We start from the raw sequence: 17146 nt of genomic DNA, 5'->3' as shown, positions 1-17146 counted from the left end.
ATTTGAAAACCTCTGCAAAATTATGAAAGATATTTTGGAGAAAAAGGTTGAAAACGTGGTTGTATCAAACCGACTGGTGATATCCCCATGCTGTATTGTCACGAGCACATATGGGTGGACAGCAAACATGGAGAGAATCATGAAAGCTCAAGCCCTCAGAGACAACTCAACAATGGGTTACATGGCAGCAAAGAAGCACCTGGAGATAAACCCTGATCACTCCATTATTGAAACCCTACGGCAAAAGGCAGAGGCTGACAAGAATCACAAGTCTGTGAAGGATCTGGTCATCTTGTTGTATGAAACTGCACTCCTGTCTTCTGGCTTTAGTCTGGAAGATCCCCAGACACATGCTAACAGGATCTACAGAATGATCAAGCTTGGTCTAGGTATTGATGAAGATGATCCTACTGTGGATGATACCACTGCTGCTGTAACTGAAGAGATGCCACCCCTGGAAGAAGATGACGACACATTGCGCATGGAAGAAGTAGACTAAACTTCACCAGAACTTTGTTTGACGCTTACCTTCATTCCTTCTCTGATAATATATATTCCAGGATTTTTGTTTATTTTTGTTAACATTTAAAACATCTGTGTGGCATGTAAACTAAGGGGAAGATAAAATTTCTTTCTACTTGTGATACTATGATACTATAGGTTTAATTCAGCAGGTTGGTAGAACGTTTGTTGTTAAGACGTAATGTAACCTAATAACTTTGTGGTCTGAAGTGTTTAGCTGTTCAGAAGCTGGATTCCTTAGTAGACCAAATAATTTGTCACTTGGGAGTATTCTGAGATTTAGCTTCATGTTTAAAAGGAAAAAATTAAGATGGCTTAAGTTTCATCTTAAAATTTTTCATCCCCTGTAGTCATTCTGCATGTTGTAGTCTTAGAAGAATACAAGCTAAAACAGAAGAATTCCCCATGTGGCTTGTTTTCCAAAGTACTGAGAACAAAACCCTATGCTTCCCTAGGTCTTGTAACCCTTCAAGTCTGAATGGAAATATAGTGCTTGGTCATATTCTACTTTAAAAGGTAAATACAGATGAGATTAAAAAAAGTTACATGTTTTAAACACTAAAAAAACAAAAAAACAAAAAAAAAAAAAATGGAGTGCAATTTTACCTCTCTGCTTGCCTTGTGTTTTCCTTTTGGAAAATGTGGTTGTTTTTGCTAAAAATATTTTTATGTTAGTATGTAATGAATTTAATTTTGTCACTTTTAAGTGAACAAAATGTTTTGAATTATTTAGTTACACTTTTATTATAGTAAATATGCATATTAATGAGTCAGCATATAATAGTGTTTTTAAATTATCATTAACGTTTGTAAGGTTCTTAATGCATTTGTTAAATCAAATGTCTGAAGACATTTGTACACGTGTGTGTCTGTGTCTAACATGGGTGTATTGTGTCTGCATGTTCATGTGTGTGTCTGTTTTCCAAGTCTTTGTGTTCTGTGTGTCATTTTGTCTCAGACTGAAGTCTCAGTTCTTTACAGGATTAGATATGACAGAGTGATATTCTCATTAACATGAGCTTAGATTCTTGTAGTGAGAGTACCTGATAAATCATAACATTTACTTATGTAACTCTATGTTCACCCACCTTACATGAGGAATACATTTCTAAATACAAAGAGAATAGACACTTCAAATTTAATAAATCGCTTTTATGTGTATATACTCAAAAATAAAATATTTGTGTTTCTGAGAATTATCTGTAAGTAGGTGTATAAAATACTGTGAGATTATCTATTTAAAGGAGATAAAGCTTCTGGAAGTGTGCTCTTCATGGTTCTGAGTGTGTTGAAACTAGCTTTCTAGAAAACTAAAATTGTGTTGAGACATGATTTCTTTAATGCATAACTCTTGATTGATTTTAATTCTTGCAAATGATTTATCAGTTTTAAGAATAAACACTAATCAAGTATGAAAAGTAAATTGTAAAGCTGCACATTTAGGTAAATTTACCTAACTCTAAATTAAGTCATACAAACATACTACAGAGAAACTTCATTTTCAAGTGACAGAGCACTTGATATTGCGTCATACACTCCCCACATCAACAATGGCAAAACTGGTGAATTTTAACAAGAGGATTCTTTATCAATTACAAGTTTAAATATATTTGTATTTTTTTTTCACTTTTTTTTACATTTTTGATTAATTATTTTAATTTTTTTTAGTATTAAGAAGTTTTCTATTCATTTTACATACCAATCAAAGATCTCCCTCCCCCTCCTCCTCTCACCCCTCAGCCTTCCCCACAACCCACCCCTGATTCCTACTTCCTCCAAGGCAAGGCCTCCCATGGGGAGTCAGCAGATCCTGGTACATTCAGTTGAGGCAGGTCCAAGCCCCTCCCACTGCGAAAAGGCTTTGTAAGTTGTCCCACCTTAGTCAGTGGGCTCCAAAAAGCCGGCTCATGCACCAGACATGAATCTTGATCCCATTGCCAGGGGCCCCTTAAGCAGATCAAGCTACACAACTGTCTCACTTATGCAGATGGCCTAGTCCAGTCCCATGGAAGCTCCACAGCTGTTGGTCTAAAGTTTATGAGTTCCCACTAGTTTGGTTTGGTTGTCTCTGTAGGTTTCCCCATCATGATCTTGATGCCCCTTGCTCATAGAATCCTTCCTCTCTCTCTTTGACTGGACTCTTGGAGGTCAGCCTGGTGCTTGGCTGTGGATCTTTGCATCTGCTTCCATTATTTTCTACTAATAAAACCACAACTACATGTAAGTTGTGAATAACTGAACTACTCTGAAAAACAGCATTTTTAATTGATAAACAACAACAACAATCATAGGAGAAGCTCATAAGAAGTCGTGCATTGTAAGATTTGGAAACAAAACACCCAGTTGAAGTCAAGAAGCACACCGTCACCAAAAAGGAGAAAGAAACTTGCCTGTGTCCTCTGTGCCCAGCAGCTTGGCATTCCTGCCCAGAATATGGTGACAGTTCCCTCATTAGCCTAGCTTCATTGCCCAGGGATGATTTACTGCAGATCTAGCCCAGTGACCTGTGTTCTCTCTTTATTTCATCCTCTATATCCTCCCTTCTTTTCTCACCCAGTGTGCATCTTACCATCCTATCTGTAGCTTTTGATGGGTACAAAAGCCTCTTTAACAAAAACAGGTTTTGACATTTTTTTCCACACAATTTAATATAATTTCTTTAAAAGTCTGGCAGCCTCTTATATCAAATTACAATGTACTCCACAAGACAAAATCAAACCCAATTGATTTTTTAAAAGCTCTTTTATACCTTGGAACCCCTGAAAAATCTATGAGGACATGACCTGTTTAAGACTTTCAGGAGGTTTATTGCTTGAAAGAACTGGTCTTCACATTTACGATTATAGCTCTGAGATGTTCTGTGATACAGTCATCAACCCCTACATTCAACACAAGATTTTGGACCATTCTCAACTTCTTTGCCTTTAGGCTAAATCTTTATGTTCTGATTATAGTATTTGTCTAAGTGTTATTTATTTCTTGCCAAGAGTCCTAAAAACATGTTTTCCCAAAATGATGCTTAATAGTTGAACATATAGCCTTATAACCTCATTATACTTTGATATGAAGTACCTCTTAAACCTCCTAATGTGTTGAAGATTGGTTCCCAGTTGGTAGCACTACTTGGGGGAGGTCTGGATGCTTCAAGTTTTCGAGCTGAAGGGTATAGGTCTCAATATATTGTACCTGGTTCCTCACTGGGTTCTTCTCTGCTTCTTCTCAGCCACACAGTGAAGAGTCCTCTTTTATTCACACTTCTACAAACTATCTCTTCTGGCTGAACACCCCCTCCCCTGTACCTGGATTGCAGGGGGCCATAATGATGAAGTGAACCTTCTGAAACGAACTCCTCTAAAGGATTCTTTCAGATACATGTGTCACTACCACACAAAAGGAACTCTGTTGTCTTTGAGAAGAGTCTAGTGGAATACCTGTATACTTATCATCTGGATTCCCTATTAATCATTTTCAATGTTTCAATAAAGTATTTTGTTACTCTATGCATTTTTTCCAATTATCAGTGCTTTTATCGTGGACATGCAGGTCCTTACCAACAGTATCTAATGTCCCTTCTAAAACTGGTTTACTCTCTCATTCCAACCTCTTTTCCATGTGATGTATGGACTTCGGTGATTAATAATTTCTACTGTAAAGTATTATTAGACAACCTCGCTTCAGTGCCGACATGATCAGGGGCACAGGCCCCAGTGAGCAGCTTCTGCTGCTTCTGTAGAACCATCTCATCTAATTAGCAACAAGGGCCAAAAGCAATGAAAATTTGTTTTTCCAGTTGTGAAGACTGAAAGGGCAAATTCAATGTTTCGTCAATGTCATAGGAGTTTGAAACATTCTAAAAAATTGTTTCTGGTTTTGCAAAAAATGATCTATTGACTTGTATTACAATATCAGTATGGAGATTAAATATTGTATACTTGAGTCACTATTATGCAAAACTGAATAACACTATAAATAAATAGCTAAGAGCATGTAATGTAGAAAATCTTATATCTGCTATTAAATATATGAATTTTTAAAATGTATGCAAACTCTTTATAAATTATTTCCATATTTATTTTGAAAGTAAATAACTTTATATATACACATATATACTTACATACACATACATATTATACATACATATCACATGCACACACACACACACACACACATATATATATACACATATACATACATATATCACAAGATATTCATGGCTCTCAAGAAAAGGGTTGATCTTAAGATTTTTAGTGTACTATGGGATGAAACACATAAATCACCTTTCAACTCAGAATCATTGGGTCCTTTCAATTTAATGTCAGTGAATGATGCGAAGCAAGAGAGTCCTACAGAAGGCACTGATTTGCACCTCTCTCATGAATATACAGAGAAGGGTTTGCTGTCTACAAACATCATCTGGGAACTTATTAAAAATGTAATAGCGCAGCTGAGTTACAATTGTGGGCCATTGGGTCTAGGAATCTTTGCTTTAACAAGCTCTCCTGGTGATTCTTCTGTGTGCAGAATTAAAGAAAACAATGATCTTCATTGTCCATCTCATTACTGTCATTGCACTTAAGAAAATCTTCATTAGAAGTTCACTCAGTGATCATCTTGTATTTGGATAGTTAGTAAAGGGTTCATGTTCACATTGGGAACTGTTAAAGAGTGAATGACTCTTCTGTTTGTAGATGTGTAAATTAAAGTGATCTTGGTAGTGATTAAGCATGCTGTGTGAAGAATAAAAGTTGTTCATAGAAATTTAAAAGGACAAAAAGCAAACTAGAAGGTATTTCTGTGAACTCACGTGAGATCAAAACTTTGAAAACACACATAAATCCCTAAAGAAGGAATTGCAAATGGAAATACATTAAATAATAGGTTGTACAAGGCTAAGATTTTATAAGTTGTTTACAGAAGAAAATGATACTTTTGTAATTATGGTGATATGGCACCTGCTACTGACAGCTTTATCCATCTTCTGTCATCTATCTGTCAACCTGCTTATCTGTCATCTACCCATTATCTATCACATATTAGCTTTCCACACTTCACCATATAGCTTCCATTTTACTATCAAGTGTTACCTCTCTAGCATTTGTTTTCTATCTAGCAATCTTGTATTTATTCACTGCCTAGCTCATGGCTGTTATGAATACCATTTTAGGTATAACGACGTAGATTTTGCTACTTCTGTTCACTGTTCTGCCTGTCTTTCATTAATCATTCACTATACAGTTGCAACAAATTTTATACACCATTCTCTGTGTATTTCTTCTTTCTTTGATGCCTTAAAAATAAATTGCAATGTTAAAAAAGACCTTGCAACTTATTTTAAGCCTTTTCCTTTTCATAGTTTTAATTATGAACAGGTGTGATATGTCTTTGTGGGTATATGCATGGGAGTGTGGGTTTTTATAGAGTTCAGAATAAAGCTCTATATAATTTTAAAAGCTCCTCTTCCATTGAAAACAATTTGACTTTGCTGTGTCTCTTCCTTCATAAATTTACAGTTTTTGTGCTACTCATGCAGTGAGTCTTTGTCTAGGTTATTGCCTTTAATGCTTTCTCAAGTCAACCTAGTAAAACAGTAAAGAACTACTTTAGTCCATAGATAAGATATGTAAATATGCTTTTACCAATACACCCACTTCATTGTGGCATCTTAGTACATAACGTGGGACTTACACTTAGATTTCTTTTATTTACAGACATTCACTGTCTTTGTATTATTTGAAATAGAATTAAAACCTACATTCAGCAGAATCTCAGAACACACTGCAGGCATCACATTTACTCATTTTCACACTGTTGTACAATTCAATAATAAATCAAAACACCACACTATTTCTAAATAACATCACCTCTTTCAACTTTTAAGTATTTATACATTTTTATTAGTGTATGCTACTTATACATAATAATGGATGTCATTATGGCATTTCAGTACATAACATGGGAATTTTACACTTAGATTTTTTTTGTTTATGTAGATCCATTTACTTTGTGTATATTTTACAAGAATAAGTTTGGAAGGGCTATTTGATAAACTTAAGCATTAACTACCACTCTACAGACATCTTTAACAAGAAATGGCATTTATGTTGGCCCTTTGCATATTAGGCAGTGTCCTATTGCATTTCAAATGGTGGAGATGTAGTGACAGATTTAAGGGCACGGTACTAAAGTAGTTAGATATTTCCACTGCTATTTAGTTGATGAATACTACACAAACATATGTGAACAGGTGTCACCACCAAAAGTAATTTATGCATTTGAAACCTGTAGGTTTCTATCTACTTTGAAAGCTGGAACTAGTAAGAGTACCCAGTTGTCATTTATACATGATCCACTGCAGGTTCCTTTAATTCCAGTTTCTAAAAGTTGTAGTGAGAAGTTAAAGAAAGAGACATGGGTAGGACAGGCAGCCAAGTGAGATCAAGACATTGCTTTAGAAAATATCAGTGCTTGCAATGGGCTTCAGGAATGGATATGGCGACGGAAACGGGATACAATGAAGGGGTGAGTTTGAGTGCTGGGCGTGTGGCAAGGCCATCACAGACAAGGCCTTTGTCATCACTCAGTGCTGCTCTTCAGGCAAGCTACCTCCTTCTGACCATCAAATACCAGGTTTAGAGCAGAGTTTGGGTTGATAGTTCAGCTTTGATAAGACTTTGTGATATTAAGAACACAAGTCTGACTTAGTAATGACTACCAATAAATGCTCAGTGGTATACTTTGGATACATCAAGTAAAAAGAGCAGCTAATTCTAACTGTGGAAATAATAGCAAGTAGAGGCCTTGTCATGACTGCCATGAATAATTTGGAGATGTTTCCAGACCAGCAGTACAAGATTATCTAACTACAAATATGCCCACTCCAATCCATCCAAACCTCTTCCAACTAGGCATGAGCTGCAACTGTTAGTCAGACGTTAGCCTTTAAGATGCTTCTCATTGGAGATACTGAACAAAACAGACTTAGACTTGAGTCAATTTGCCTTTAATGTTTTTAATCAACTTCAGTTTATTCTAACATTAAAATTAACCATTCCTTAGACACAACTTTGACATAGAAATGGACAATTAAACTCATTTAATCAAAATCTTCACTAAGTTATGACCAAAGAGCCTGCAGAATGTTTTCAATAAACTGAACTTTCAAACAGAACAAAAAACAAGAAAAGGGGAGACATTATGGAGTAAGGGAGAAGCCTGGTGCTTGGTAAATTCCCAGGAACACACAAAGACAGCAAGCAATAGTGGAGAGGATACCTAAACTGGCTTACTCCAGTAATCAGATCAGTGAATACCCTAATAGTCATCATAGAGCCTTCATTCTTTGGAATTTTGTAAGACGGATGTTTAAGACCACAAGTTGGAAGACAAGTCACATAATTCAAACACAAGTAAATGGACTGCAAAAGGTTTGTATAACTACTCGGACTTGATTATCCCCTGGCAGTCGGATCAGAATCCCCTTTGGTGCATGAGCAGGCTTTTTAGAACCCGCTACCTATGGTAGGACACCTCTCACAGCCTCGATGGAGGGGGAAGGCCTTGGACCTTCCTCTACTGAATGTACCAGGCTCTGCTGACTCCACATGGAGGTCATATGTTGTTGGCAGAGGGAATGGGGGATGAGTTGTGGAGGAGGCTGGAGGGGCAGAAGGAGGGAAGAGAGGGGAATCTGTGGTTGGTATGTAAAATGAATAAAAAAATTCCTTAATAATAAAAAAATTCAAAAGGAAAATACATAGATTTTTCTAATCAGCATTAGTATATAAAAACAAAGGAGTAAAGGGAAATCTGTGAAATTTTCCTATGAAATGATATTCATAAATTTATTTAAAGAGGAACTTAGAAAGACTAAATTAGAAATGTATGCTGTTACAATATCATACAAGGTAGTATAAATTGGATACCATCAGTGGAACTAATTTTGATATCATCTAAGTTGACAAAGGAACAATGTAGCACACTGCAATTCCTACATGTTACATATATTTAATAATAACATATTCAATGCAAAGTAATATATTAATATGTGTGTACATAGAATGTAACATTTGTATGTATTTATTTATATATGTGTATATTTATATTATTTCTCTGATTTTTCTTCAAGCCACCATGAGTTATAATCTATAATTATTCTACCTTTGCAGTAAGTATGATTTTATAGTATTGAAATAATTTCTCCATGTTATATTTACAAAATTTGGTGCGGAAATTTGGGAATTCCAGCCTGTGTAACCAAAGCCCATGCAAAGATGGACTAACTGCTGAATGTCAAGATATAAATATCAAAAGACATGAAAATGGAAATACATAAATTTATAGAAGAATGAGAAATCATTAAAAAAAGAAAACTGAGAGAATTTATGTACAGAAAAAGAAAAATTCAAACCACTAAGAAATATTGAAGGAATAATATTTTATCCCATCATTTTATACATGTATGATCCTCATGGGTATATGTAATTCCTGAGTTGAACCGATTATTGGACTAGAATGATCTCATTTTAATACAAGGTAAGTAGACTATTAAGTGTCCCAGTTAGCACTGACTTTTTATGATATATCAGAAATGAATCAGAAAATTGAATGCATTTTTAAAATGCTTTTATAAGTTTATACATACTTTAAAATTAAAATGAATTAGGAAATGCAGTGGCATTTAATATAATGAGCCATTTTTTGACTTTTTAAAAAATAGATAACTGGAAAAATATGTACCCCAGAATATGACTATTAGTCTAATTGAAGTGTAAAATTTCTATTTAATTTTAAACAGAAATATAAAAATGTCTTGCTATAGAATATAAGTGAGTTTATTATTTTTATGATATGTCAGAATTTGGAATCCAAATTACTTCCAAAGAATACAAATGCTTAAAAGCCACACAAGAAAGGTCACTTAGATCATAAATACATATATCTCCAGATGACAAAAATTGAATAATAGTCAATGAAAATTTAATCCATTTGCTTTCTTACATTAGTATAAGAAAGCTATTTTATTTTTATGTTAATATCTCATATTTGTCATTGTGTTAGCTGTCAGAACTTTGATATTCATTTATATAGAGAAATCCTTAGAAAATAATTCTTTAATTTAGTTTTAACTTCCAAAGTCGAATAAAGCTGCTATGTGATATATTCCAACATGATCTCTAGGCATTTGGGGACAAAGACAATGGCTAATTTCTGTGGGCATGGAAGTTACTCATAAGTCAGATAGAGCACATTATAAGTCAGGGTGTCCAAAACACATCTATGCTGAACAGCATTTGTGCAGCTGAAGAAAATATCAGACATGAACCAATGTACAAAAGACACAGTCATTTGCCTCTTGTAAGCTGTGGTAGCAAACTTCGCCAGGGAAAAATAGAAATGTGCTAAGTGTACACACTGGACTAATTTAAATATTTCATATACCACCTCCACTGACGATTTTATAGAGCATTTGAAGGTAAACTCTGTTGTTTATGTTTAAATACATGTTGTCTAGAACAAAACAGGTATTTGATTAATTATAAGAGCACTTTTAAGTAAAAGTGAGGTATAATTTATATAACTTATGTAACTTAGATAATGATTATTTTCTCATTGATTACCAATAAATAAGATATTCACTTTCTTCAATGGAAAAGAGGCTGATTAAATGAATAAACTAAATATTATGCTTCTTCAAATTTGATTATAGGAGAAAACATGTGCACCCTGGGAAATGCATGAATTTCAAAAAATACCACTGGTATGATCACATATTAAAAAAAATTGATAATCATAAATTTACCAAAAATGATTCTATTCAACATAAAGTATAACATGAAGTTACTGATAATGTGAATTACTCAATCTGAATTTTTAGGGTTTTCATGTACAAAAATGTATGCATGTATGTATTATATAACAATATAAACATATTAATTCTGATTTGAATTCAACACCCACATTAAATTATTTAACATAACAGAACAAATAAACAATACTTACTTTATATCAAAATAATTGAATATTTTGGTAATTTGAGAAGAATGTATGAATATTTGATATTGATATCAAATATTATATAACTATCAAATAGAGAACAAAAATAAACATAAAAAGTATTGATAAGCTCATACCACTTTGTAAAAACCACATGTGTTTCTCCAGTGAGAAATGAACAAACAGATCTTTGGGGACATAAAGCTCATATACATTTCAGTAGTTAAGTACTTCCCTCTCATCTATTGAGATACTTTCCAACAGTAACATGGGTTTCCTGAACCCATAGGCAGCACACACACATGGCAATTGGGAAGCAGTGTTCACAGGCATGTATACTGAATAAAGAAATGGCTCAGGTTCTTCCAGGAATGTCGGATGGAACAGCATTTTATCAAATTTCAGTAATTTTCAAACATGAGTTGTTTACTTGATTGCTTTAGTCTGATGCTATGGATATCACTCTATATAAATAAAACACTGATGGCCAGTGACCAGACAGGAAGTATAGGCGGGACAAGGAGAGAGGAGAATTGGGGAAACAGGAAGAAGGAGGGAGAGACACTACAGCTACTGCCAGGACAAGCAACATGTAAAGATGCTGGTAAGCCACAAGCGACGTGGCAAGGTATAGATTTATAGAAATGGGTTAATTTAACATATAAGAACAGTTAGCAAGAAGCCTGCCATGGCCATACAGTTTATAAGTAATGTAAGTGTCTGAGTGATTATTTTATACATGGATTGTGGGACTGCGGGGCTTGGTGGAACCTGGAGAGAAGCCCTCCAGCAACAGTCTGATATTTGTAGTCTGAAATTTAACACAGTGAACCTAACCTGCTAAAAGCAAAACCATGGGTGACGTTAGATGGTGCATTCATTTCTCAGAACTGTAACAGCAAGCTCTGTCAAGGGAGTGTTTGAAACAGGGGAATGTTTTTCTACATTAGATGTTTTAACTGTTTACATATATTTTGTCAGATCTTAACCAGAAATCTTGTAGATAATTGAAGGAAAGGTGATGGAATTTTTACAATTTTTGGTCTTTGTTTTCTAAATTATTTTGTAATTATTGATATCAATAACATTTCTCTTCTCACAGTATAATGCATAGATATACTAAAGTTGTTGATGATGTAGCACTTCCTAAAGACTGTTCATTTATTTCCCAAGAATGCTTTCCCAAGTTCTTGGTACCTTCTTCCATTTTCTGTAATTCCTATGCTAGTACTTTCTTATTTCTGAAGTTATCTTTTCATCTTTTTCTCAGTAGATTCATACATATGTTTAAGGTGTTCACCTTTTGCTTAAGAAATAAGAAATCTCTTACAAATTGATATTCATGTCTTAATGATGATTTTGAGCAATGTGTGATCAGCTTCTCATTATTTTATACTGTCTTTCATCTCTTCCAAGCGATTTAGGCAATTCTCCTGCCTCTAGTTCCTTGGCTCAGTATGTAACAGCATATTTTTGCACAAATCTCAATAACAAATTTACCAAGGTTTCACCTGAATGAACATCACTTCTTCAGAAGGAATTTTTAAATCATGATTACTGCTATTTCAGTGATTATTTCCACTACAGTATTTATTTAGTCCCCTTTATGCAGAAAATAGCTTAATATTTCAATCCCATTTTAGTGGCCTTATTATGCATAAATACCATGCAAGTTATCTATCCTTCAAAAGCAATCATTGTGTACTGCTAATAGTCTTGAGAAGCCTGAAACAAGTCACTAAAGCATGCAGTTCCAGAAGTCTGCAAGGGCTTTTCACAAACTCAGCTGTCTGAGTTTGGCAAAGATTTTTTTGAATGGCAGTACCTAAAGTAAACTTATTTGTTCTCTAGCCAGAGATCCAGCACTTACATTTTTAAGTCTACTACAGTGACACAAAATAGACCAACTGTGCAAAGGAAATATATTGCTTGTAGATAGGCAAGAAGCATAACATCTATGCTGAGCTAGTATCCATCCTCAAGCAAAATGCAGGGAAACAGGGTCTTTTTACACATGTCCTTACCTCACAAATTTGAAAACAGGACTTCAAACGTATTCCACTCTGGGACTGACAGCCTCAGAAAAAGATATTTCAATTACTTTAAGAGTTACAACAAATCCAATTTGAAAGTAATTAGGTCAAAATTAGGTAGATTACAGCAAGTTCATCCTTATTCCCTGATGGTGCCATTTTCGCTCATTCTGACCAAGAATTGTAAGAAAACAAGGACAAAGAAAGGTCTGGCAAGAGTGTTTAGATTGACTCCGTCATGTTCCCTACTGTCATGGTTAAATATCGAACAAAAGCGATTTAACCGAGAGTTTGCTGTGGCTCACAGTTAGAGGGGACTGCCCGTCATAGTGGAGATATTCTGACAGCAGGGGTGTGAGGCACCAGCCCATGGAGATCCACAACAAGGAAGCAGAGAACTATGATTGCTGGGGATAGCTAGCTTTCACCTTTTTATGTAGTCCAGGAACACAGCCTAGAACATGGTTATGCCTCCTTTGAGTGTGACCTTTCTCTTCCCAATTAACCCAATAAATATAATCCCTCACAATATGATCTGAGGCTTGTAGACAATGATATCAGAAATCTTGTCAACTTGACAATCATCTCAAATAACCACCTCAATGATTTTTTTTTCTTCTTGCCACAGTTAAAAACCATTTAATTGAGAAACAAAATAAGATTTGAGATAAATATCAAAATCTAAAAAGCTGTGAAAAAGTTCACACATCACATACATTTAGATTTGACTTACATTTCTTTCAACAATTCAACAGTTATCTGGTATCATAAACTTATGATGGAAGTTACCTTCAGGGATTCCAGTATATGAAAAGAAATTGGTACCAGACAAGTAGAGAGTAATTCTATATCTGTTTAGAATAAAGAAATTTCCACAGACCATGGCTCCCAGTGAACTTCTTGGTTTTCTCTTGCATGTGACTGCATCTAATTAGAGAAAGGAAATATGTTTCAAATAAAAGAAGCTACATATATTTAGACAGTAAAAATATTTGAAGTGCCAAAGCAGGTAGGACTCAAATTCCCAAAATACTTGTGGTAACAGAGTCTAGAAGTGGAAGGCTGACCTCCGGAATCTGCTTTCCTTTCTAACAGCTCAATATGAAAATGGCAAAAGCCAGAAGAATATACATTGGTATCATTATAAGCTTATTATAACAAATATGAAAATCATAACCATTTCCAAGAAGTATGTAAATACCTGATAATTGATTTAAAATGTGGTTACATGCTAGACGCCATTGCAATTTGTTCTTGGCATTAATGTGTCTTTTAAAATTGTGTTTGTAATTATGCATATTTTTAGGTTTGAAATATTTCAATACAAATATAAATTGTCACATTACAAAGTGAAAATAACTATTATGCCCATCATTTCAGATATGTAATTATTTATGGGGGGTATATTTCAAATTTTCCCATTTAGCTAGTTTGAAAGTCTATTTCATGATTTCAGCTGTCATTTCCATGCATTACACATTGGCTCACAGGCCTCCCATGTAAGTGTAGCCACACACACCAGCCATCTCTGCCTTGGCTCCTCTCACTACCCTTCTGCTGTCTTGGTTTACCAGTCTCGGCTTTGCAGATTCTACATATAAGCCACGTCAAAGGGTTTCTGTCTCTCTATGCCTGGCTTATTTCATGTAACAGTGTGCCCTTTAGAGTCACTGATCTTGTTACAAATAATAGAATATCTTGTTTGGCTTGAACTTCTTTGTTTTGAATTATATTATAATATATATATGCTTTCCTAGTATCAACTTACTTGAGCATATATGAGCACTAAGGTTATGTGTATCTTTTCTATTGTTTTTCATGTCAGTGTGAGCATGAGAGTGTATCCTTTCCAGAACTGAAGCAACAACCTGCAGATAAATAACCAAGCTTGTGATTGCTATCTCATATGCTATCATTATTTTTATTTCATAAGGAACTTCAATATTAATCAGAATGTCTGTGTCTTTTTTATTATCTTCAGCATATAAAGAATCTTTTCTCATGCCCTTGCCAATATATTCTTTTTTTCTTTATTAAGAAATTTTTATTCATTTTACATACCAACCACAGATCCCTCTTGATTTTTTTTGATTCCATCATTGTTGACATTTAGAAAACTGAGCGAGTAAATACTCAAGATCATGATTCTGTGTGACAGTTGCAGGTGTAACCATTGGGTGGATACTTGCCCTGGGCGTTGACTTATTCCCAGCCATGGCTGCTGCTGTCACTTTACTTGGAGTAGAGACAACAGAAGTTGGCTTGATATTGGCTGTCAGTGGGTCTGATGTGCTGGCAATTCCTCTTTCCCCGGAAGCTGGAGTGGTTTTCAGTGTGATCTGTCTCTGCTGTTCTGGAGCCTTATTAGTGGGTTCCTGAGGCTCATATCTCTGCTCAAGTTGTCTCTCTTGATGCTCTCTGAGCTCTCTCTCTAAGCGACTAATCCGGCCTTCATACTGGGACTTAAGAGCAGTCATCCGGACATCCAGTTCATCTTTCTGTTGATCTAAAGCCCCATTCCTTTGTTTAAGCTCTTCATTTTCTTTAGTTAATTGATCTTTTACACCAGCCAGGTGTGCAATTTTTGACTTTGCTGCTACAATTGCCTTCCTTGTTTTTTCATCCTTCTCAGTTATTTGCTGCCGGAGCTGCTCCTCTTGGGTGGTTCTATCCTGAAGGTCCTGACGAAGGCGGGTCAGTTCAGACTGAAGCTGCGCAGTCTGCTCCTGGAGAGTTCTAGCTTCTGTCTCTTTTTCTGATAATGTCTTCTGCAGTGTCTCCACTTGACCCTCCAGTGACTTTGTCTTTGTTTCAGATTGGTTGAGGGTATCTTTGAGCTCCTGCATTTCCTGGACAGAGATGTGCCGCTCCTGATGGTCTCCAGAAGACTGAGTGGAAGTCTCCATGGCCTTATCCTGCTGCGCCTTCAGCTCTTCGTACTGAGTCTTGTACCTGCGTCCGATCTTCTTGACTTGAGTGATCGTTTTGACTTTTTCCTGTATATCAATTATTTTGACATCTAAATCTTTCTGAATGTTTTCCTTTTCAGTTCGCACTTTGTTTAAATCTTCCTTCAGACTCTGGATTAAATTCTGGTTGTTAGTCAAGGATGCATTTGATCTTGCAATTTCAGCCTTAAGTCTTCCAACTTCTTCATTTAGCTGCTGAATTCTCTTAGTGTGAATTTCCTTTTCAGAAAGAAGCTTTCCATATTCTTCTGTATCTGGATCTTTCTGTTGATTTACCAGATGCTGGTTCCGTGCCTTCCAATGCATTGATTTTGGAACAAAATATACATAATTGCAATAACAATAGCAAGTGAATGCTGTGGGATGTTCTGTATGTCCTGTGGGAGCCCTTCTTGGGTTCCTTGTGGCATTACCCAGCAGGTCCATATAGAGGATGATTAGGACCATGGGCCTGAGTGCAGGTGTTTGAGATGGTCTGCACTTGGCTGTGCTGGGGGATGGTCTGTATGTCAAGTTGCTCTGATTGGTTAATAAATAAAACCTGATCGGCCGTGGCTAGGCAGGAAAGATAGGCGGGACTAACAGAGAGGAGAAATAAAAGGACAGAAAGGCAGAAGGAGACGCTGCAGCCACCGCCATGAACAGAGACACTGCAGCCGCCACCATGACCAGCAGCATGTGAAGACGCCAGTAAGCCACCAGCCACATGGCAAGGTATAGATGTATGGAAATGGATCAATTTAAGATAAAAGCACAGTTAGCAAGATAAGGACAGTTAGCAGGAAGCCTGCCACGGCCATGCAGTTTGTAAGCAAAATAAGTCTCTGTGTTTATTTGGTTGGGTCTGAGCGGCTATGGGACTGGCGGGTGACAAAGATTTGTCCTGACTGTGGGCAAGGTAGGAAAACTCTAGCGACAAATGGCGCCCAACAACGTGGGGCTAAAGAAAAAAAGGGAAGAAAAAAAAAAAGAGGGACTAAAGAAAAAGGACAAATGAACAGGGATAAAGGCCGGTGTTATGAAAAAAAAAAAAAAATACTAAAGACAAAGTCCCTTAACCAAGAGGCGCTCCAATAAAGTGTGATCTGAGAAGAATCCTCGCGTGGTGGTAAAGAGGATTCAGAACTCAACACACGGAGCGGTGACGTCCGTAAGTTCTCCAGGAACGGTGACGTTGGTAAACGCCCCACAGTTCCTAATTCTCTCTCTCAAATGAGCGGCAGCCGCCGGTTTGAGTTACTGGCGGGTTCCTGGCATGTGTGCTTAACCTGCAGTAAGGCGGAAATGAGGCCTCTGCAAGTGGCACATTAAGCTGCGTGGTGGATTTAGCCTTTGCTAGTACAAAACAAAAAAGGTTTCTGGGCTACACGCTGCTTGGATAAAAGTGTAGACCCACAATAGCTCCCAGAGCTGGTGGAAAACATACTACCACCATGTGGGGAAGCTGAAGGGGGTGGAGCCAGCAGCCACAGAGCTGTTTCAGGCTTAGAAGGCTACAGTTTAAAGCAATAAGTTCGCAATAAGACAGATTCAGATGGAACAAGACTTTAAATGCTTTACAATGTGTGTAAAAATGTACATAGGCTTGGAAGAGAGAGGAAAAGGAACATAGACAGTTATATAAAGAAA

General features: G+C 36.1%; 1 long non-coding RNA gene across 2 annotated transcripts in view; it reads right to left on the bottom strand.

Moving 5' to 3' along the window:
* The window catches only part of LOC121832141 (uncharacterized), an 88294-nt gene that overhangs the window by 38909 nt on the left and 32239 nt on the right, over window positions 1–17146 (bottom strand). For both annotated transcript variants that reach the window (XR_006075683.2, XR_013042605.1), the window contains one exon: window positions 13338–13475. This is a non-coding gene — a long non-coding RNA (uncharacterized LOC121832141). The remainder of the gene's footprint in view (window positions 1–13337; window positions 13476–17146) is intronic.

This window comes from Peromyscus maniculatus, chromosome 9 (assembly GCF_049852395.1).
Source record: "Peromyscus maniculatus bairdii isolate BWxNUB_F1_BW_parent chromosome 9, HU_Pman_BW_mat_3.1, whole genome shotgun sequence".
Lineage (NCBI taxonomy): Eukaryota > Metazoa > Chordata > Mammalia > Rodentia > Cricetidae > Peromyscus > Peromyscus maniculatus.
The sequence above is the reverse complement of the archived record's forward strand: the minus strand, read 5'-3'. Positions and strand labels throughout refer to the sequence as shown.